General features: G+C 41.4%; 1 protein-coding gene across 1 annotated transcript in view; it reads left to right on the top strand.

Annotated features, from left to right (window-relative positions):
- LOC311044899 (uncharacterized protein) overlaps positions 1-25515 on the top strand; it is a gene marked incomplete at its 5' end in the record, with an annotated part of 50379 nt that overhangs the window by 375 nt on the left and 24489 nt on the right. The window lies entirely within an intron of this gene.

Consider the following 25515-nt stretch of genomic DNA (forward strand, 5'->3'; position numbering starts at 1 on the left):
GTACTGCCATGTAGAAATGATCTGTTACAATTCAAATTCAAAATGTACTCGAATAAAAGTACAAAAGTATTGGCATTAAAATGTACTTAAAGTGTCAAAAGTAAAATTACTCATTATGCAGAATTTCCCGTTTCAAGCGACACAATGTGTCGCTGTCGCATCGCAACACATTGTGAGCTTGTAGATCTGCTGTTTTCAAATGGCCGAAATGTATGCAGAGCTGAAGTGGTTAATGTATGTCTTGTAATAATGATCAAAATCTACAAAGCAACTATACTAAAGTCAAATAAGTTTTGGAAATTGGAAATACTCAAATAAAGTACAAATACCTCCACATTGTACTTAAGTACAGTAGATATCATAGATGGCTTCATATACTTATTTGCACTATCATCAGGATTGCACATAAAGTCCCAGGGGGCTTGTTTGCATTACGGTCCATAAATAGATACATGTGTGTTTCAGACATTTAACCACTTAAACCAGGGGGGGCAGCATTTTTTCCCAGGGGGCCATACTGACTTTGATAATGTGAGTGAAAGGCCACACATTGGACTATTGGATTGAAACTTGAAACACAACACATACTGTAGTGCTGAATCACTGTTAAAACTGCATGCATTTGATAGACACAACCCTTTACAATAGGGTTAACTATTAATTTGTAATTATTATTTTTAAATGTTTATACAGTAGCTGTACTGTATCACTCACATTATCAAACATATTGCATCATGTTAAATAATTATGGATCCATGGCAGACTGTCTCACTGTTACATGATAAGCATTTAACATTTGAGTACATCATAATAATTAATTGGAGTCGAGGTAAATACATTTCCCTCAAAACCAAAGTTTTTCTTTGAGGACTTCGAGGGCCGGAATGAGATGGTCAAATGGCCAGGTGCGGCCCCCGGGCCGTATGGTGCCCATGTGTGACTTAAACCCTCAATACTGAGTAAACATGACCTTTGACTATCGATTACCTGTTATGCACGAGGCGCCTAAGAAATCGATTAATTACGGGTATTGAAGGATGCCCCTTGTTAATCATGTGCACTGTGGCTTCATTGCCCACAACAGTGAAGCTACGACAATAGGGTATAATTTAAATAATGCAATAGATTTACTAACAGCTGGTATATCAATCATTTCCTTAGGCCAAGCTTCCGAGCACCATTCCCCCTTGAAAAAAGACCCTGAAATCCACAGAGGGCGTGGCATCTGTGAAAAAGTCAATTGACACAGATGTTTCTGATACATCATTATAAAAAAAAGAAATGTACTTGAATGATATGTTGGGAGAGTGCACTTTCTGGTGTATGAACCACTTAGACAGGCTGTCCCACTCGTCTGGAGAGTGCCCATAGATTGACAGACGAGGCTCTGCGTGCTGACACTTACTTTCCTCCAGATCATGGGACACTTCCTTTACTATGCGAGCAAAGTACTCTCCGTCAATGAGGTTGTCTGTTTTCAGGTAGATTTCACGAAGTTCAGTGGCCCCCACCAGTGTTGCCAACTCTCCAGCAACGGAAGTAGCTATAGGCCCTCCCATAAGTAGCTAGAAGTCGCTAGGGGTGGATAATGCGTGCGCAGAGCGCGTGCCGCTCCAGCGCCTAGCGACTTTTTCTTGCCCCTAGCGAATTTTTAGAGTGCTTTGTGTAGCACTGTTATTATAATAGCTGTGAGGGAATATGTGGAAATCGTGCACTTGGTGACACGTTTATGATTTTTGGCATGGTGTTAGGTATGGGCATAAGGTTTCTAAATTTTTTATTTTTTATTATTTTTATCCCACGATTCTGTAACCCATTATTTATGTAGGGGGAGGTATATATTAATGTATTATTTACTGACTGAATATCAGTCTAATCAGTCAGACAGTGATAAGTCAATCATCACTGACCTACACAGTGCACCAGGGTTACCAATTACCATATGTGTATAGTCTGACATCACAACTGGACGTCAGGGAGAGAATTGCCCATATAAGGAGACATGCACTCGTTACATAAATTCATCCCATAAAAGGAGACATGTCCATATAAGGAGACATACACGTGTGTCATGACTCTCTCTCTCTCTCTCTCTCTCTCTCTCTCTCTCTCTCTCTCTCTCTCTCTCTCCCTGCACCGCTCACTTCAAACTGAGTTTGATTTTTCTTCTTCTTTCGTGTATCATCATCATTGATGATTGGGTGGCGACATTTGTTTCACAAGATTTTCTTGTTACTTGCAGGGGAGGCCACGTGGAGGCTGTCGTCTTCTCCCCCATTTAAAAAGATATATATTTTGTATATATATATATATATTTTTTATTCCACAATTTTGTAACCCATTTGTTCACCCAGTGTTAATTGTCTATATATATATATATATATATATATATATATACTTTTTTACTTCTTTTTTTTCTTATCCCATGATTTTGTAACCCATTTTTTCACCCAGTGTCAATTGTCTATGTAATATACACAATAGGCTGTGTAATCTGCCAACCTGGGGAGAGCAACAGACTGACCTCATGCTTCCTTCGGTGCTTCTTTTCACCTGGCGTGGAAGGAGCATGTTATTCCAATCAGTTCTTTTCCCGTCCATCAGGCCTCCCTGTTTTTTTTTTTCTTCTTTTTTTCAAGAGATCAGGTCCTCTACTAAACAAGTTAGTTACACCAATCACAATTGAACAGAACAGTCTCAGCCCCAAAATAATCCTGTCGGGATTTCTTTTTTGTCGTATCACATATCATAAGGGTCATCTTCGCTATCAGTAACATCCAGCAGGTCCACTACTACTTCTTCATCCAGGTCTACTGCAGATTGTGCTGATGCTGATGCTGTGGCTGTGCGAGGAGTTGACTTAAATGAATAAGCAGCTGATTGATTGATTGATTGATTGAAAATTGTATTAGGCAAAAGAATGTAAAACAACACATTTACATTTATAATGCTTTTGTCTAAAAGGTCCGGCCAAAAAAGTCCTTGCGGGCTTGTTTCCATTGGGGTCCTTGAATTAATTTCATAGACATATATAGTCGCAACCAAACAGTTCAAAAATCAACATAAGAATACAGAGGGGAAAAAAAAAAAATATATATATACCATTATGTACAAAAAAATATATACAAAAATAAAACATTAGAAAATAAAATAAAAAGTATGTACAAAAAAAGGGGGTGGGGGTCGTCTGTCTACAGGGAAACTGGTACTAGCTCCTCTTTAGGCCTCCAGAAAGATGAGTTTTTAGGGCTGTTTTGAATGAGCCCAGCGAACTGCATTTTTTGAGGGATGGGGTTAGACTATTCCATTCCTTGGTGGCAGTGCTATAGAAGGAGAATTTGCCCATGTTTGTTTTATGGGAGGGTGTTACCAGATTGTTGTTTACGCTCCCTCTAGTTTTGTGACTGTGGGTATCACTAACTTTTTCAAGGTACTTATACAGATATGCGGGTATAGGGGGCATTTCGGGCAAATCTGCATTTACAATTTTGAAGACCAGTCCCATTTTTAGTTGTATAACCCTGTCTTTCACCCTGAGCCAGCCTAGGCTGGCAAAGTGAGTGGGAGAGAGGTGGGTCATGGGCCCCAGTCCGAGAAGTAGTCGAATCAGTTTGTTTTGGGAGGTTTGAAGCTTAGTCTTCAGTGACACTGAGGTGTTGGAGTACCAAGAGGAGCAAGCATAGTCAAAAAGGGGCTGAATCAGGGCCCCCGAGAGGGTCCTGATTGCCTGAGGGTTGACAAAAGAGGAAACTCTGCCCATAAATCTGGTTCTCTGGTTTGCTCCTTTGAACACCTTTGTTGCCATGCTTTCACCTGACAGGTGTTTGTCAAGAATACATCCCAAATAGGTAATCTCTTCTTTGCTAGTGATGATTGTGTCATTGACTTTGACCTTGAAGTCATTTACCTTCATTTTACTGAGGGAATGTTTGGTCCCAAATAGGATGGATTCAGTTTTCCCAAGGTGTAGTGACAGTTTATTATCGGTAAGCCAGGTACGGATTTTTGAGAGTTCAGAGCTGAGAGCTTCCTCGACTTGCAACTTGTCCTCACCCGAGATCAGGAGTGCCGAGTCATCAGCGAACAGGAACAGTTTGCAGTTACAGGCAGTATTCATGTCGTTAATGTATAGAAGAAACAGTAACGGCCCTAGAATGCTGCCTTGAGGAACCCCGCAGCTCACCGGGAGGGATGAGGGAGGACATGGTTCCGTTGATGTCAACCACTTGTTCTCTACCCTCCAAGTAAGATCTCATCCAATTTAGTGATGTGCAATCAAAACCAATCGCCCTCAGCTTATCAAGTAGAATTTCGTGGTTTACAGTGTCAAATGCCTTTTGGAGGTCCAGCATGACCATGCCGCAGTATTTGCCCGAGTCTACCTCACGTTTGATGTAATCGGTCAAATACAGTAGGCATGTGTCAGTGGAGTGGGATGTTCTGAAGCCCGATTGGAATTCAAACAACAGTTTACGCTCGCTGAGGTAGCTGTTGATTTGTTCTTGGATTGATCGCTCTATAACCTTTGAGATGGAACAAAGGATGGAAACAGGCCTATAGTTGCCGGGATCTAGTTTGCTTCCTTTTTTAAATAGAGGGATTACTCTTGCCAACTTGAATTCTTGTGGGACATGACACTGACTTATGGATAAGTTTGTAATATGGGCTACTAAGGGAGCAATGGAGACCGCTGCGTCTCTGAGGAATCTGGTGGGGATGTTGTCAAGGCCGGTGGCCTTGTTTGGCTGTAGGGCGAGGAGTTTTTTTTGCACATCAACAGTCAATACAGGTTTGAAAGAGAAAGAATCTTTTTTAGCCCCTAGTTTCTCATAGTGAGCTTGAATGTGGTCGGGGCCATAAAGACCTGAATGCTGAGGGAGTTTGCTTACCAACTGGGTTGCAACTGTGGTGAAGAAACTGTTAAAACAGTCCGCTACCAATTGCTTGTCGGTAGTGAGCGAGCCACTTGAAATAATGCAAATGTTCCGTTCTTTACTTATTGGCAGTTGAGTAAAGCTTGTTCTCAGTGAAAAACACCCCCTGAGAGAAGAATTCTGAGATATACAGCTTTTTGTAAAAGTTTTTCAAAAAAAAAATATATATTTTTTTTCCAGAAAAACTTTTGATCCATTTATTTTTCGCCTCAGTGACACACCAGACATATCTAAAGTATGTGTTCAAACAAAATGACAAAAAAACTAGAAAAAGTGCTCCTCGGAGCACAGGTCTCCGCCAGGTCAGGTAGGTTATTGTGGCCTCCTGGTGGCGCTATAATAGGCCAATGTGAAAAGGGTGGCATTTCTTCTTAGGCCTTTCAATGGGACACGGCATTCATGATTTGAGGCATTTTGTTCCAAAAATGTGTTTTGCTAAATTAGACCTGCTGGTGGCGCTATAAAGGCCAATGTGAATGTGAAAAGGGGGGCATTTCTTCCTCGGCCTAGTGGGAATCTGCATGCAAACTTTCACGGAAATTGCACACTGCATTCATGTTTTGAGGCATTTTGTTTAAAACTGACCAATCCTGCTAACTTTGGAAGCCACTGTAAGCCAAATAGGATGGAATATGAAATATCGGACAGATCCATCAGAATCACATGACTATGGAGATGCAGTGTACCAATTTGCATGTTTTTTGGACAGAATCTGAAGGAATAATCTCCAAAAATGTATTTTACATAAGTCGGCCTCCTGGTGGCGCTGTAAAAAGCAGATGTGAAAAATGCAGTCCAATGTTTTTCCTTGGCCTCTAGGGAGTGTGCGTGCAAAGTTTCACGCAGATCGGTGCAGTTATAGTTAAAAATGCAAATCGGCCAGTTATAGCGCCACCATGAGGCTGATTTGAAAATGTTCAAGTGGCATTTCTTCCTCGGCCTGGTGGGAATGTGCGTGTGCAATTTTATGGAAATGGCAAGCTGCGTTCATGATTGGAGGCAGTTTGTTCAAAACGGACCAATCCTGCAAACTTTGGAAGCCAACCTTAGCCAATGAGGATGCAATATGGGAAATCGGACAGATCCGGGTTGATCACATGACTATAAAGATACTGTGTACCGATTTGCATGACGTTTGGTTAAAAGCTGTAGGTGTAATGGGAAAAAATGGGTTTTGCACAAATCGGCCTCCTGGTGGCGCTATAACAGGCCCATGTGAAAAAATTGGGGGAGAGGTTCTGAATTGGCATCCAGGGAGTGTGTGTGCAAAGTTTCGGAGCGAACGGGCCAACGGTGCCGGAGATTAGCTGGTAACACACAGACAGGATGGACACACGGACACACGGACACACACACGGACGGACGGACGGAGGGTAAAACATACTCTCTCGCCATGCCTTCGGCCTGGCGGAGACAAAAATCACCTCTTTAGGCAGTCACCTACAGTGACATCAAGTGGCATAGAAAAGTAACTACATGACAGTAACACTTCAGTGAGACTCACAACCTACTATACCTACTGTGTGTGTGTGTGTGTGTGTGTGTGTGTGTGTGTGTGTGTGTGTGTGTGTGTGTGTGTGTGTGTGTGTGTGTGTGTGTGTGTGTGTGTGTGTGTGTGTGTGTGTGTGTGTGTGTGTGTGTGTGTGGTCCATTTGGTTTCATTTGTACACTATAGCTATGCTGAGCACTAAAACAGAGTATAGATAGATAGATATTGATGACCCATGATAGAGACCATATATAGAATATATGACATGCAGACAGCACTGAGGTCAGTTGATGTTTTCTGTCATTGCTACCTGTATACACTATACATTGTGACTGAAAGATTCACGTCTAGACCAAATAAGCAACTACACTTTAGAAACAAGCCCAAATAAGCAAATACACTTTAGAAACAGTCATTTGAATAGACATTTGAATCAGCGTGTGTGGTCCATTTGGTTTCATTTGTACACTATAGCTATGCTGAATATATATATAGCTATGACTGAAAGATTCACATCTAGACCAAATAAGCAACTACACTTTAGAAACAGACATTTGAATCATTTGAATCAGTGTGTGTGTGTGTGTGTGTGTGTGTGTGTGTGTGTGTGTGTGTGTGTGTGGTCCATTTGGTTTCATTTGTACACTATAGCTATGCTGAGCACTAAAACAGAGTATAGATAGATAGATATTGATGACCCCTGATAGAGACCATATATAGAATATATGACATGCAGACAGCACTGAGGTCAGTTGATGTTTTCTGTCATTGCTACCTGTATACACTATACATTGTGACTGAAAGATTCACGTCTAGACCAAATAAGCAAATACACATTAGAAACAGACATTTGAATCAGCCGAAATACATGGCATATTTATTGAATACATGGTGTGTGTGGAGTGTTTTCCTGCAAATGCATGATATGAGACATGACAAATACAATACATACAAGGTAGAAGAGTAGGCCTATACTAAGCAAGTGTGTTTTCAGCAGCATACTCTTCCGCTGTGTGGAAGAGTGCAAAGCAACAATTACAAACTGGACACTTGTACGTCATCTCTCTGCGAGGTTTTCCCTTCTCTGCCTCTGCCTGTGTGTGTGTGTAAGACAGGTTTCTGAGCGTGTACAAATGAAACCAAATGGACCAGTGAGGGTCCATTTGGATTCCATTTGTACACACCTAGAGTTACAGACCAAATAAGCAACTACACTTTAGAAACAAGCCCAAATAAGCAACTACACTTTAGAAACAAGCCCAAATAAGCAACTACACTTTAGAAACAAGCCCAAATAAGCAAATACACTTTAGAAACAAGCCCAAAGAAGCAAATACACTTTAGAAATAGACATTTGAATCAGCCGAAATACATGGCGTATTTATTGAATACATGGGAGTGTTTCCCTGCAAATGAATGATAAATACAATACAATACATACAAGATAGAAGTAGGCCTATAGTAAGCAAGTAAGCGTGTGTGTGTGTGTGTGTGTGTGTGTGTGTGTGTGTGTGTGTGTGTGTGTGTGTGTGTGTGTGTGTGTGTGTGTGTGTGTGTGTGTGTGTGTGTGTGTGTGTGTGTGTGTGTGTGTGTGTGTGTGTGTGTGTGCCCCCAAGAAAAACAGTTCAGCGTCTCTGAGTAGCATACTGGTCCTCTGTATGGAAGAGTGTGAAGCAGGGCTCTTTGTGCAGAGGAACAAGACAGACAGGACACCTGAACCTCGTCTCTCTGCGGTTTTCTGCGGTGCTACAAACCCTGCATTTCCGAGCTGGACGCTTTTTTTTGGGGGTGGGGAGCAGGTGAACAGGCACGTGTGCTGTTGGCAGTGGTGGGATGTTTGCCAAGAGCCTGCTTGGAGGGTCAATGTTTCTCGGTGCAATAGGATCCCGTGGAGGCCGTCTCTGGGTGGTGGTCCATGCCCTGCAGACGCTTTGCGTGAATTCCATGCTCTTGCAGCTGCCCTCTGGGTTTTTCTGTTTGTACAAAATAAATGCATTTGCCATACAGATTTCAAACATGTATATGACGAACTTGTTTGTCCACTTGCTGGACTTTCTGGTGAACGGATAGTATGAAATGGACTGGTCCATCCTGTCCACTCCATTCATTGAATTGTTGTATTCAATGCAACAGGCAGGCTTCTCTTTTGTCACTCGGGCAGCGGCCACTGACGGACGGCGTTTTCGCCACACTCTGACCTCTCCCATCTCGTCCTGGTGGAATGTTGAGACCATCCGGACCACGTTTGTGTCCCGAAACGCCAGTACCATCACTCTGGGCTGGTCTGTGTGGCGAACAACTCTTCCCTCCTCGCCCAGGGTGGAACAGGTAGCCTCCTCAATCTCCTGTGGTGCCCCCCTCTTCCTCCTCAGCGTCCCGCACACATGAGTGTTCTCCTTCAGGAGGTTCTCACACATGGTCACAGAGTTATAAAAGTTATCCATGAAAACATGGTACCCTTTACCCTTTAGAGAACCTAGGAGTGAGGTAATAGTGTCGGCAAGGGGGACATATGTTCCACAGTATGGCCTCATGTTGTGGCAATAGCCTGTGTTCGAATCACACAAGATGTACGACTTGATCCCATATCTGATTGGCTTCTGAGGATTGTAGACCCGGAAGGACAATCTTCCTCTCCACAGGAGTGTGCCCTCATCAATGGAGATGTTCTGTGATGGCTGATACAGCTCCTGGAACTTCTCAACAAGGTAGTCTAAGACTGGGTGGATTTTGTACAGTCTGTCTTCACCAGTATCTGTGGCATCACTGAAGTGGAGGAATCGGAGGATGAGTTGAAACCTATTTCGAGGCATTATCTTGCTGAAATAGGGCGTAGCCTGCATCTCATCCTGAGCCCAGTAGAGTTCCAGCTCCGGTTTCCGCATCAGCCCAGTTAGGAACAAGAGGCCCAAGAAGACTTTCAGCTCCTCCACTGTGAGAGGCTCCCATTGATTGACTCTGGAGTGTGGCAGGTGGATCTTCTCAATGCACTTTTCCCCATAGATGTTTGTTTGGTGCACGATCTGGGTTAGCAGTTCATCGGTCAGGAACAACTGGAAGAACTCCACTGGTTGATCTGACTGAAGGTCTGCAGCACTGCTCAGTGGACCAGGAGTTGCGGTGAATGGAAAGTCTAAGGGGCACCAATCCTTCTCCTCCATGGAATGCCACACAAGAGGGACAGCCTTTGCCTTTGGGACAGCCTTTGCCTTTCCACCGCGCCCACGTCCACGTCCTGTAAATTATAGAAAGACATAATTTTACCATAAAATGCATATACATTTCTAATACATGCGTTTACGATTCAATACATACATTTTTTGTATGTGTGTGTAAGTGTGATTAGAAAAAGAAACTTTTCTTACCTCCACTGGTTGTGCCAACAGTTGGATGAGATAAGGGTTCGTCCACAGCCTTACTCGCCTCTGCATCTGAAATCAGAGGAAAATATCAAATAGTTATTATGATAAGATAGTATGGTAAACATATTTTTACACACCCAGCTTTATGATACGTATGGTAAACAAAATCAAATCAATTATTTTTACACCCCCCTGTTGCCAGGTCTGCTTGTTATTTATTTATACATTTCCCCCAAGATTGTATTGAAAATAGCAGATCTACAAGCTCACAACAGGTTGCTTTTTTTGGCTTGTTTTCCTAGACCTGGTTGCTTGTTTCTCTCACAGAATCTGGCAACACTGCTCCCAACTTGAATGTTAGATTTTAGCTTGGACACGATAAAAAGCATTGAAAAAAACAGACAAAAAGAATAAGCTTACCCCCACTGCCATCATGTGCCAAGTTGGTGATATCAGATGTTGCCATCTCACCATCTGATTCAGAGTCTAAAATGACAATAAAAGAGTTTGGTAAATATATATCCTTGACGCTCGTCACAAGCCTAATGGAGCAACTCGTTCCTGGTTTTTGAATGGTCTCCATTTACAACCTATGCATCTATAAATGTTCAGATTTCAAATATAAAATGCTTATCCCATGGCCACGGATGTTACAATTATGTACGGGCCCTCAGAAGTATGCGTATTTTCCGTATCGTTCAATAAAAAGCATTCTAATCCAATCGGCGGCCATTTTCTCATAGAGCTACAATGCATCAGAACGCAATACACCTCTCAACCGATAGGGTCGCATAGTTGAAAGCATATTGAGACAATTCTGAAAAAATGGCTACCGATCGGATTATAATGCTTTTTATTGAACAATAAGGAAGATACGGGTACTTAGACCCAGACGTTTTAACTTTTTACATCCTTGGCCGTGGGGTAAGGACTTTATATTTAAAATCTGAAGGTTTATGTAGATGTATGGGTTGTAAATAGAGACTATTCAAAAACCAGGAACACGAACACCATTTTTTTTTTTTCACTTTTACGCACATACATTTTTAGTAAATGTACGAGCGTAAAGTGAAGAAAAAAGTCAACCAAAAAAATGTACAATTTAGGCATTTAGCATACACTATTATCCAGAGTGACTTGCAGTATAAATACATTAATTTCATTCCAAACACGATAAAAACAAATGTACATACCACTCGAAGTCGAAAGAATTCCACATCTCCGACTTCTGCGGGCTGTCTCCACCCTCTTTGGGAGCCACAGGTCAGCCAGATCCTCGTCGGAGGACGAGTCAAACTGGGACCTTTGAGAGTTATACGGACTCTCCAGAACTTGACGACGGGTCGTAGGTCTCCCACTGCGACGAGGCCGTGTTTCGGTTCCAGAAAGCGCTGGTAAACTCTGTGGAGTGGCTGGGTGAGCCATCGTCGGCTCATCCTCATCCCCATCAGAGAGCTCACTCTAGGTATCTGGCTGGAGGTCCACCACCACAGCACGATGGAACATCTCGTCAATGTGCAGCTGCCTGGGCCCAGGAGGTGCTGGAACACTGACTGCAGGACGAGGACGAGGACGACCGCGCGCACGGCCCGGTCTGGGCACTCGATCGCCGCGAGCACCAGCATGTCCACGGCTCGTTACAGGGACTGGATCAGCGAGGGATCGCTGACAACGACCACCTCGGCCACGGCGTGATCCTGGCTGTTGATCGGCAACTGGATTTTTGCGCTTCGGCATTTTGAGAGACTAAAAAACTATCTCACAAAATAAAATAAAAACACTAAACTCACACTATACTTACACTAGACTGACTGACTGTACTAACACACACACACACACACGCTTTTTTTTTTTTTTTTTTTTTTTTGGTTGGTCACACAGACAGACAGACAACGGATGATCTAATCTAACAAGACTAACTAAGACTAATATATGAACAACTACTACTATCTAGGCTATGTGGACACTATGAACAACTACTACTACTACTACTACTACTACTACTGCTGCTATCTCTAGGCTATGTGGACACTATATGAACAACTACTACTACTACTATCTCTAGGCTATGTGGACACTATATGAACAACTACTACTACTACGATCTCTAGGCTATGTGGACACTATATGAATAACTACTACTACTGTGGACACTATCAATAAATGGACTACTCTCTTCTCTCAACTCGACTGGCTTTCTTCTCTCAAAACACCTACTCTGCGGAACACAAGGTAACGTTGCTCACTCCCTTTTGTAAGCTTCTGTTTTGATTGGGATCCTTTGATCAGGTCATGTTTGTATTGTTTGTTTTGGTTCACAGGGAGTCCACAGCTCATCCAACTAAGATTCAAGTTGAGGAACAGCGCCATTGTTGTTGATGGGGTGACATTTGGTACCATTTCACACATACACATCAGCTGTTGTTTGATCACGTGGGTGACGGCTCCCTTTGATCGGCTTTTGGTCTGATTGTGTGTTATGGGTCACAGTGACCAGAACGACGGTACAGGTGGCTGAATAGCACCATGGCGGTTGATGGGAAAGTTTTTGACTTTTCTTTGTTCAGCCTTTGTTTTGATGAAGTGGTTGTTCACGTGATTTTGGACTTTCTATTGATCACAGGATGCCCAAATTCTGTCACAAGTTGGGTGAGAGCGCCATCTAGTGTATGAACCCCAAAAACTAAAAACACGTTTTGTACGTCCTAGGCAGGTTTGGTAATTGGAAAAAAAAGACGTTTTGTACGTCCTAGGCAGGGAATGAGTTAAGCTACATTCTATCACACCGCTCCTGGAAATTCTGGACTGGTCCGTCGTCAACACTAGGTCTATGATTGATTGAGAAGCAATGCCCACCCTTGTAAAATGCTTTATCAGCTGGGTAAAGCTGTGCAGGTCACAGAACTTTCTGAGGGACTTAAAGGTAGCTGAGTCTTCCTTAAGAACACAGGTGTTAAAGTCAACAATTAGTACTGTCTCAGAGTTTCCTAACCCCACAACATGTTCCTCAATCAAGTCATAAAATGCATTTTGATCTGGGGGTCTGTATATTGCGCCAATTATCAGTGGTTTTGCATGTGGGTATACGATTTTGACCCAGACCGATTCTGTGGGTTTTTTATCCATATCTGGGATCACCTCGTAAATAATGTCTGATCTCACATAGATGCAAACCCCACCCCCACAGAGATTTCTGTCTTTTCTGATGACATTGCAGCCCCTTACTTCAATCTCAAAGTCTTTGATGGAATTATCCAACTTAGTTTCTGAGAATGAAATAATGTCCACCTTGCCATTTCCAAACATGGATCTCAGCTCAGACATTTTGTTTGAGTTTTTACTTGCGCCTGTGAAGCAGCGCAAGTACTGTATTCAGGGTCGTCATGTCGAAAGGAGTACACAACATATACACAACGTATATTAGTTATATAGTAGTATATTAGTTATATAGTAGTAGTAAGTATATTAGTTATATAGTAGTATATTAGTTATATAGTAGTATATTAGTTATATAGTAGTGTATTAGTTATATAGTAGTATATTAGTTATATAGTAGTATATTAGTTATATACTAGTATATTATTTATGTAGTAGTATATTAGTTATATAGTAGTATATTAGTTATATAGTAGTATATTAGTTATATAGTAGTATAAGTATATTAGTTATATAGTAGTATATTAGTTATATAGTAGTATATTAGTTGTATAGTAGTGTATTAGTTATATAGTAGTATATTAGTTATATAGTAGTGTATTAGTTATATAGTAGTATAAGTATATTAGTTATATAGTAGTATATTAGTTATATAGTAGTATATTAGTTATATAGTAGTGTATTAGTTATATACTAGTGTATTAGTTATATACTAGTGTATTAGTTATATAGTAGTATATTAGTTATATAGTAGTATATTTGTTATATAGCAGTATATTAGTTATATAGTAGTATATTTGTTATATAGCAGTATATTAGTTATATAGTAGTATATTTGTTATATAGCAGTATATTAGTTATATAGTAGTATATTTGTTATATAGCAGTATATTAGTTATATAGTAGTATATTTGTTATATAGCAGTATATTAGTTATATGTATATATATATATACAAAGATATAATTATTATATATATATATAGTCTCATCCGCCGTCGTCCTAGTATTTTATAGGCACTATGCACATATGTCACGTGAAGTCCAACCAATCAAATTAAGCTTCGGCACTGGCATGAACAAATAGGCATAGGATTGATGACATCACTATTATGTCATGAATACAAAGAAAGATGATATATATATACATTGTAAAAATATATTAATTCACATTGATGACCAACGTTTAATGCAGATAAGGTCAGATGCTCACAATGGACATCTGGGCACACAAGTTTCTAGACATCAGGGCACACCGGATAAGTGGGCATACGAACATGTGGGCACACGAGATGAATCGGCACATGGACATATGTCACACAAGATGACTGGGCACACGGCCAAGAGTTCACAAGAGTTCACAATACCACAGGCCAGGAGACCACCAGACTTGAAACTTCAGATGTCCTGCCATCGCCAAGACAATACATTTTCAGGGGATTCCCAGGCAATAAGAGGGACAAAGAAGGGCATTTAAAATGCTGAATTATTTTGATGATCACTGCTTTTATGATGCTAATTAATCTGAGTAACTGGTCAAGGACCTCTTCAAATCACCTTTCGCCTCATAATGAGTGTGTAGTGACAACAACTTCTTTTCAGGGGCAAAACAGTGCCTTTTTAAGGGCAGAACAGGGAGGAAAAAATGCCTTTTCAGGGCACTTTCAGGGAAACAACAGTTCAGTAACTACTACAGATGGTCACACTGGACATCTGGGCATACGAGTTTCTAGACATCAGAGCACACCGGATAAGTGGGCATACGAACATGTGGGCACACGAGATGAATCGACACATGGCCATATGTCACACAAGATGAATGGGCACACGGCCAAGAGTTCACAAGAGTTCACAATACCACAGGGCAGGAGACCACCAGACTTGATGTAGTCCTCCGATGAGTAAAGGTATTTACTTGCGCCTGTGTGTCTATTTGTGTCAGACCACCGTCCACATCCCACAGTAGAATCATACCCAAGTAGGCTGCAGCACTCAACATGCCATGGTCCTTGGCATGTCCATGTCCTTAGCATGTCCATGTCAAATTCACATGTCCTGCCATCGCCAAGACAGTACATTTTCAGGGGATTCCCAGGCAATAAGAGGGACAAAGAAGGGCATTTAAAATGCTGAATTATTTTGATGATCACTGCTTTTATGATGCTAATTAATCTGAGTAACTGGTCAAGGACCTCTTCAAATCTCCTTTCGCCTCATAATGAGTGTGTGGTGACAACAACTTATTTTCAGGGGCAAAACAGTGCCTTTTTAAGGGCAGAACAGGGAGGAAATGCCTTTTCAGGACACTTTAAGGGAAAGAACAGTTCAGTAACTACTACAGTTCAGTAACTACTACAGATGGTCACACTGGACATCTGGGCACACGAGTTTCTAGACATCAGGGCACACCGGATAAGTGGGCATACGAACATGTGCGCACACGAGGTGAATCGGCACAAGGACATATGTCACACAAGATGACCGTAACATTTGTTTGTTTACTATCTTTATTTCCGTTTTCTTTCTCAAGGCGCAAGTTAGCAATTGACAGATTGCAGTCTTGTTAAGACTGTTAACAATCAAGTGAACAATGTGAGTACCTCTCGTTGAAAAAATGGCATCCATGTCTTCAGTTGAGAAGTAACCATTGTCCCTTTCAGCCTCTGGGGGGTCGGTGGGGGGAGGAGGAGGTGTGGGTGGGGGAGGAGGGGGCTTTGTGATGTCCGCGGGGGAGCTGTGGATGTGATTTGAGGCAGCATATCCTTCCTTGGACCTGCCTCGGGGGAGGGGAGGTGGGGGTGGTGGGGGTGGTGGGGGTGGTGGATGTGGGGGAAACCCTTGAGTCGACCTCGACCAAATTCCCCCAGGCAAAGGAATGTTGGGAAACTCTGTTCCACGACGATCCCACAGGGGAAAAACATGCAGATGACCAGTGACCGCTTGAAATACAGGGAAAATAACTCCATTTCCCAGCATTCCTCTCGGTGGGATGCTATGTAGTTTTCATGTGCTTCCCTCTGAGAGATACCCTGCGGTTGTCTTGGGCCCATGTGACCCATGGGGAAATCCTCTTGATGACGTTGTTGGGAAAGCCCTTGACTCGTCATCACCGGCCACATTCCTCCAGGCGGTGGTCTGCTCGGGAACGCATGTCTTGGAACCAACACGGACGCTAACCGGGACAAATAATCCATCCTTGTTTCTCCAGCTCTTTGCTGGGGTTCATTCTTATCAGGTGAGGTGGTCCGTTGCCAAACAAAGTTATTTGTCTGCATGTTGTGGACCGGGCTTTGTCGGGCGCTTCCGTCGCGTGTGTAAACAGCTGTGATGTTGTTTTGGCCATTGTAGCTGTGATCATAGCTGGTCTCCGTGCTGTCCACGGTCGGTGGCCCGGGGTTAGGATGAACATTTCCCGACAACAATAGACTCAACCATATGATCTTTCTTACTGTAAGGCCGTCAAGCTGGCTTGGGGTTCTTCTCCGTGTTTGTACCGATTTCCGCGCGTTGAAAACTTTCAAAAGTAACGTCGCTGCGTCTTGTGGTATATCTCCGTTTTCACTCGCTCTCCGTTGAAGCTGCACATTGTGGGATTCGATGAAAATGAATCCTTGCAATATAGCGGCGTAGCACAATACCAGGTAGTTGCTGGCTGTGATAATCCTCTTTAGGCGAAGATGTTGTTTTCGCCGCCGAAGAATGGAGCGCGGGGTGGAATGCAGGAGCTTAGAAAAGGTGCGACTGTCCTCTCTGAAAGCCATTCTCACTTTCTGATGTTCCAAACTGCCACAAAACGGTGTCAGGCAGCTGGTGTTCATAGCAAGCCTGTCCAGACAGCTTCAGACCATATCTGACATACAATATGGAGTTGAGGGTCTGCAAGGACATCCGGTTCCTCAGTTTTGTCTTTACCACACTCATCTGGCTGAAAACCCTCTCAATTTCAGCATTAGAGTGTGGCAAGGATAAAACCGACACGGCAGCCATGACAAGCTTTTTAAACGGGTTGATGCCCGCCGCATCCCTGAACTGCCACACGTCACTCCAAAATCCCACAGTGTCCTGGATTTCATTCCACTTTGACAGGTGGATTACACGCCATTGCTGTATTATTTTATCTGTATCAGTGGGTACCCAAGGAGCTTGGCAATCTTTTCCATTTCTCCAAAGCTCTTCTGGGGCTTTAGAGCATCCCCCACACTGAAGATAGACATGCTCTGGAGTGTTTTGATGTTGTCTGGCAATCTCTCCCGTAGTTATTTGGTCAGGGAGATGATGAAGGCTACACATCTACTTCGGACATTGCTCACCACACTTTCTGCCAGCTTATGGGCCTTCTGGACCTCAGCTAGCTTAGACTCAAAAAGGAACCCAAGATAGGGTTGGGGACTGATGAACCCATCTATGGGCTCTTTGAGGACATCCACCCTAGCCAGAGGATTTAGCACCCTGCTGCTGACAGACTTGATCAAGCTGATCAAGCAATCAAGCAGCTTGACTGGGTCTGCTTTTTTGCCTTCAAAGGACTTTATGGCCACCTGTACCTCACCCAGCACTGACTTCAGAAAGGTCAAGTAGAGCACATTCTGAGGGTCATTGTACAAAACATCAGCCATGTAGCAATGCTCAGTTGATTTTGTGGTGCTAAAATGTAACTTCAGCTCCTCCCACTGGTCCAAGATACGCAAGACAGCCGGTTCAATGGAAAGCCAGCGTGTGGCACACACCTTGGTAATCTGTAGCGCTTTATTACCACAGTTGATGGTCTCGTATATTGCCTTGTAAGCTTCTCTGCGTTTGGGAGACACTGAAAACCAGTTGTATGTCTCCCGCACAAGGTACTCAATACTCTGTGGAACCGTGTCCTTGACCTTGCTGGCATGACTTACAGTGGTTAGCACTTGAGAATGGCAGTAATACCATCTGAGTGCCTCTGTGGTGCCACAGAGGCACCACTACTACTTGGTGGTGCCACATTTGACACCTTTTTTTAAGGTGTAGTGTGGCTGAACGGCCACCATGTGGCACATGTGAGTCCATGAACTTTACAGTACATTATTAGCAACAGGGGAAGGGTGAATGCATTTAAAAGTGAATGTTATTTTTATTTTTTGTAAACATAGAAAATAAGGGAATGAGTCCTTAGGATGAATTGAAAAGCAATTATTTCTTTAAACACAACTGTGTTTCATGGTGGAAGAAGTGCACAGACATTTTACTTAAGTAAAAGTAGCAATACCACAATATAAAAATACTCTATTTTTACTTATTTTTAAATATACTTACCAAAAGCTAAAGTTCTAGAATGTTTGAAAGTAGCCGATCTAGCTTGTAGATCGGCTATTTTCAAATGGCTGTGGCATAAAATAGGGCTAAAGTGGTTAATATGTATGTTTTATTATATAACAATTTATATCTGCAAAGTAACTAAAGCTTTCAAATAATTGTAGTGGAGTGAAAGTACAATATTTGCTTCTGCAGATGTAGTGGAGTAGAAGTAAAAGTACAGTAATACTCCAGTAAAGTAAAAAAAACACCTCAACATTACGCACATGTAAGTTCTAGGCGCCCTAACCTGGAATCAAACCCTGCTCTGTAACTTGTCAGACCACTCTCTACTCCACTACACTACTGGTACAGTGATAAGTCTGTGGGGTCAGGACGTGAGTCGTTCTCTATGTTCTGTGCACTACTCCTTGGAAAGTCAGATAAAAAGCTTGCAGCTCCCAAAGCTGCTACTTTCTGAGAGTAATAATAATAATAATGGATTTTATTTATAACGCACTTTACATTTTGTTACCAAACCAGAGTAACTTTACTAGTGGATACATACATTTTTAGGCTACCCTCTCAGAGATAAATCAACAGAGATTGTATCCTCACACACGCACACATTTGTATTTTTGTTTGACTACATGTTTTCAATTGCACTTTGTTTTCATTACATTTTTAGAGTTTTTCTCTCTGTCTTCAGTACTAACTGGTCATCGACTGCATTTTTAAGGTCAACCCCAAATGCATCAAATTCTCTCTGATGGGATGTTTGTAAGTCTGATGAATCTTTCTGATGCTTCTCTGTCAACGTCACCAGTTGAGTCCCGTTCCTTCATTAGAGCTTTCATAACTTTTGATGAATGATTAAGCAAAGCTGATTCAGAATGATTGAGCAAAAAATCAGTTTTCATTTCTGTCTCCACACAGCCGATGACAACAGCAGTTGTAGCAATGCAACGTGTTGTGAGCTTGTAGATCTGCCATTTTCACTATTCTGAGCTTGTTGAATATTGCCCCTGACTACCCTTACAATAATACAACTAAAATTAACAGTGAAACTAATTTAAAAACTCAACTAAAACTAAGCCTTTTCACAAACTAAAAACGAAACTAGCAAATCCACTTAAAATCAAATGAAAACAAACTGCAATTGAAAAAGTGTGCTTGTGTGTGTGTGTGGGGGGAGGGCACAACACCTGGGCTCTAAGTCCATTGTGATGACAATGAAGTGTGGCTAGAGACAAACAAAAGACCCTGGCCAAGGTGCTAAACCAGTTAATTTGCATGTCGTTGACAGACAGACTGATAGCAGAGATTTTCTGTGGATCCCAGCAATTCTTCAGATGAAAACTCTCATTCTCTCTCTGTTTTTCCAACCATGAAAAGTTTTTTGATTGATTGAATACTTTATTTAGAAGTTTGCAGACAAAAAGCACATGAAAGTACAGTTCAAATCCAAGGTCGACTAAATAGGAAGCTGGCTGCTAAATAGGAATAAGAAAGCCATATGGCTTGTTTAAATTGGGGTCCTTAGTTCGTTAGTACATTATACTCTCCTGTGTTCATTTAACTCTGTTTCACATTCTAAAACAATATAATTGTGCCGGACAGTAGTTTATAATGCTTTTAGTTGACTACTATAGTTACTAGTTACTGCTCTCAGACAGTAGCAGCTTTGGGAGCTGCAAGCTTTTTATCTCTGACTTTCCAAGGAGTAGTGCACAGAACATAGAGAACGACACACGTCCTGCCCCCACAGACTTATCACTGTACCAGTAGTGTAGTGGAGTAGAGGTTGGCCTTTCAATTTGCAGAGCAGGGTTTGATTCCAGGTTGGGGTGCCTAGAAATTAATGAATAATGTTGAGGTGTTTTTTACTTTACTGGAGTATTACTGTACTTTTACTTCTACTCCACTACATCTGCAGAGGGAAATATTGTACTTTTACTCCACTACAATTATTTGAAAACTTTAGTTACTAGTTAGGCTACTTAGGCTAAGTAACATTTTGAACACAGGCCTCTTAGTTGTAATAGAGTATTTGTATATTGTGGTATTGCTACTTTTACTTAAGTAAAATGTCTGTGTACTTCTTCCACCATGAAACACAGTTGTGTTTAAAGAAACAATTGCTTTTGAATTCATCCTAAGGACTGCATTATTTTCTATGTTTACAAAAAAAAAAATAACAATCACTTTGAAATGCATTCACCCTTTCATTCCTGAGGGTTATATTTAGTAGCCCACTGAGTGCAATTTACCAAAATACATCTTGATAATATAACCCATACAATTATTTGTTTCACTTCTCAACAAGTTCAGCTTCAATTGCAGCTTTTATCTGTTGACTGAAAGCAGCCCTGTCTCAAATAGACACATCATGCCTATGTCTGGGCATTAGTTGCTCTCTACCGCCATCTAGTGGCACCACATAGAAAAAAGCGGTACCACAAAAATAGGTGGCACCACAGAGGCACCAGAGGGGCACCACCACTGCCATTATCAAGTGCTAACCACTGTACAGCCAGCTGCAGGGAGTGACAAACACATCGGATGAGGACAAGCTCCTTCAACCCACCCTCCTCCTTCAGCACATTGTGGACCCCATTGTTGATCCCTGTCATTACAGAGGCATTGTCTGTTCCTAAGCCTATGAGTTTCTCTTTTTTCAGTCCACATTTCTGAAGGAAGGCCAAAACAGCTCGGGCTATAGCCCTGGCATCCCCAGCTTCCAACTCGACAAGCCCTTGAAATGTCGACACTATGGTATTTTTGGTCTCACTGAAGTAACGTATAACTATGCCAAGATACTTTGACACACTGATGTCAGTGGACTCGTCGAGTAGGAGGCTGAAGCGTTGGTCACCCACATCCGCAACCAAGTGCTTAAGAAAATATGGAGCCAGAACACCATTTGTCATTTCTGTGCACTTGGTCCTATGCATGTGGAAATTGGTGGCAGCTGTAGAATCTGCAAAAGCCACTTTGCATGCTTGCCCAATGTGGGCACATGCCAACACAGCCATGGCAATAGTTGCCTCTGCCTTTCTTGCCTTGTCTAATTTTTGGTGAATGACAGGCAAAGTGCTTTGTGTAGCACTGTTGTACGGCTTTGCCTTTTGGATGTGCTTCTGAGTAGCAACATGCTTTTTTAGGCCGTGTGTATGGGCTTAAATTAGTGCCAATAATATTTTGTACTTGTAAAAATAATTTGTATTTGTAAACACATTTTGCATTTCAAAAAAAAATATTTGTACTCGTAAAAATAATACGTACTCGTAAAAATATTTTTTGCATTCGTAAAAAAAATATTTGTACTCGTAAAAATAATATGTACTCGTAAATAAAATATTTGTCTTCGTAAATAAAATATTTGTATTCATAAATAAGATATTTGTATTCGTAAATAAAATATTTGTCTTCGTAAAACAAAGTTTTGTATTCGTAAGATAAAAATGTGTGTTGTCATTTTAGAATTACATTTACAATGAACATTGTGACCAGAAAAAAACAACAGCTTGCTCGCTCGAAGATCTGTTCTACGGATTGCAAAACTTTATTTTTGGCACTCTGCACTTCCGGGTCTGAGCCAATCACGTGAGGCCTTTTCCACTACCCAATCATAAAGCTCCATAGGTCTCCATGGCAACATGGCAAACGGGGTTGCCATGTTGCAACCCCAAGAGTTTTAACTGCAACATAATTCCATTGCTCAGGGAATAAACAACGGATTACAATAACATAACATTCCCTTTAATCAGTAACATGTAGGTGATACCTATGTCTATCAAATATGGTTTTATTGAAAGGCAATCAAAGGCTAGATCGAGTTTAGAAAGCAAACAGGTCATGTCTGGGGGCCTCAGTGCGGCTGCAGAGTTTGATTGAGTGTGAGACTAGGACCCACATGCCATATGTCAAAATGAGCGGCTTCATCGGGAATCGTGCTCATGTATTTTGCTAAGAGATTGGTTACATAGTTTAATTGATATTAATTTATTAGTGCATTAAATTTCCCCATACACTTTGATGGGAAAATTAAAAAACTCGATTTCAAGTATTTTTTTTTCTAGAAACTGTAAGGGCTAGAGTTACAAGACTTGGAGGGGAGGTTCATAATTTATTCCGAAATTATCAAAAAAAAGAAATACACCAGTCGGCCCCATGGTGGCGCTATAAAAGCCCCCTTTACGTTTTTGCCTATAACTCTTGAACCGTAGGTCGTAAAATAAAAATATTTTTTTCCCTAGATTTCTTGGGTCATGACGCAACTCCCCATATAGGCCACGCCCATTTGCGCCAGGATAGATTTTCCGCCATTTTGAATTTTCTTCAAAACACACTTTTAGCTCCTCCTCCCACATATTTTGTCCACATTTCACAAAAATCGGTAGGCCTACACATGATCTCTGGACCCATGCGATAAACATCTCCAAACCGAATTTTGATAGTCCATACGGTTCTTCCATAAATGGCTTCCAAAATTTGCGGGAGGGGCCTGTTTTACAAAAAAGCCCCCACCCCCCCTCCTCCTCCAGCATTATAGGCTTGACAGCACTGCTACTGACCTATAGGGTGTACCAACGTCGCGTCACCAAAAGTTCGCCACGCCCACCTTTTTGATGCTACAGCCCTTGAGGGGTCAGACTGTACATAGAGACACGCTTAAGACTAGAGAGTGACGGTGGTTTGTGTTTGTAAACATTAACTTCTTTTCCGACTACGTGGTGATCATTGCAAACTGCACATGTGTGGCTGGTCTATGAGAAAGCTGTCGCAGCTCTCCTCTTCAAGATTGAATACAGTTTGAGGCTAACAATGTAGGCTATTCAAGAGACGTAGTATGGCTTGGATCTCAGCTGTACCACACAAAGATTTAACGTTCAAGAACCTACCCAAATACAGCCGTGTTTGTTCACGTCATTTTCTCAAAGGTAAATTTTTACCAAAAACATGAAACTGCTATTTTGTTTCTGCTAACTAAAAGTAACTAGGTAATGCAACTATAGGGTGGTCCAGAGTGTTAAGTGACTTTTTTTTCCCTCTCTAACGATTTGACACACGGGCTGCTCTGCTCATAGACCGAACATTCCACTACCGTGCGAGGTCTCCAACTTTAATAAAAACTAGACGCGTAGCAATTCTGGGAAATTGCAAAGTGTGGTTGCGCCGACGCCGGTCGCGGGTCTCGGCCGCCGGGACTCGAGGGATACGCCGGGAGGAATACCGTCGCAGGCCGCACGACATGCCATTCGAATCAGATTGGTGCCGGTCGGATCCTGCCTTCGTGATACGTGCTGTTTTGATTTTAAGAAATAGGCCCCTCCCACTAAACAAATAGGCCCCTCCCACAAATGTAACGGGCCAATCATATTGTTACGTCACTCATGATATCGCTTTTATTACATTTTGAAAGGATTGTTCCCCCCAAAAATCATGTTTTTGCATCAAACGGTTACGTTTTGTGCATTTGTGAGGCCCCCTATGTGTCAAAGTGGAAATGCTTTTGGGGATTCGTTGAGTAAACCACCCTCGACATGTGATTTAAATTTGGGATTGACCGGACGTTTCCTTCGTGATTTCTGGCATTTTTGGTAAAACAGGCCCCTCCCACTAACTTTGGAAGCCATTTACGGACGAACAGTAAGGATTATCAAAATGCTGTTTGGATATGTTTATCGCATGGGTCCAGAGATCATGTGTACCAATTTTTGTGAAATTTTGACAAAATATGTGGGAGGAGGAGCTAAAAGTGTGTTTTGAAGAAAATTCAAAATGGCGGAAAATTATCCTGACGCAAATGGGCGTGGCCTATATGGGGAGTTAGATTTTTATTTTACGACCTACGGTTCAAAGATTATAGGCCAAAACGTAAAAGGGGCTTTTATAGCGCCACCATGAGGCCGACTGGTGTATTTCTTTTTTTGATAATTTCGGATTAAATTATGAACCTCCCCTCCAAGTCTTGTAACTCTAGCCCTTACAGTTTCTGGAAAAAAAATACTTGAAATCGAGTTTTTTAATTTTCCCATCAAAGTGGATGGGGAAATTTAATGCACTAATAAATTAATATCAATTAAACTATGGAACCAATCTCTTAGCAAAATACATGCGCACGATTCCCGATGAAGCCGCTCATTTTGACATATGGCATGTGGGTCCTAGTCTCACACTCAATCAAACTCTGCAGCCGCACTGAGGCCCCCAGACATGACCTGTTTGCTTTCTAAACTCGATCTAGCCTTTGATTGCCTTTCAATAAAACCATATTTGATAGACATAGGTATCACCTACATGTTACTGATTAAAGGGAATGTTATATTATTGTAATCCGTTGTTTATTTCCTGAGCAATGGAATTATGTTGCAGTTAAAACTCTTGGGGTTGCAACATGGCAACCCCGTTTGCCATGTTGCCATGGAGACCTATGGAGCTTTATGATTGGGTAGTGGAAAAGGCCTCACGTGATTGGCTCAGACCTGGAAGTGCAGAGTGCCAAAAATAAAGTTTTGCAATCCGTAGAACAGATCTTCGAGCGAGCAAGCTGTTGTTTTTTTTCTGGTCACAATGTTCATTGTAAATGTAATTCTACAATTACAACACACATTTTTATCTTACGAATAACAAAACTTTGTTTTACGAAGACAAATATTTTATTTACGAATACAAATATCTTATTTACAAATACAAATATTTTATTTACGAAGACAAATATTTTATTTACGAGTACAAATATTTTTTTTACGAATGCAAAAAATATTTTTACGAGTACATATTATTTTTACGAGTACAAATATTTTTTTTACAAATGCAAAATGTGTTTACAAATACAAATTATATTTACAAGTACAAAATATTATTGGCACTAATTTAAGCCCATACGTGTGGTGACCCACCAAAAAGTGCCTAGAAAATGAATTTCGTTCCCACGACTTGGGTCTACTTTTTCAATGCATTTTTGCATAGACAATACCCTTCTGGACTTTGGGTTAAAATACCTCCGCACAAAATCCTGCAGTATTTTTTTACCAGCCAGAAATGTATATAATAGTGAATAACCAAAAAACGAAAATCTTGTGCTGCTGTTTTTGCTTGTAAAATGTGTTATAATGTTTTTGGCAACACAATTTTTTTCTCAAATGTCATAAATACATGTACCTAACACCTGAAACAAGTATTGGTGCATTAGTATACTCATATTTGAATTTAGATCACTTAATGTAGCAAAGTTAAAGAATACTGAAGTGATTGGAACCCAGCACAAGGGAGCACACACATAGTACATTTAGCTAAAAGCTTGTG

This window comes from Gymnoscopelus microlampas (assembly GCF_963454915.1).
Source record: "Gymnoscopelus microlampas genome assembly, chromosome: 1".
NCBI lineage: Eukaryota > Metazoa > Chordata > Actinopteri > Myctophiformes > Myctophidae > Gymnoscopelus > Gymnoscopelus microlampas.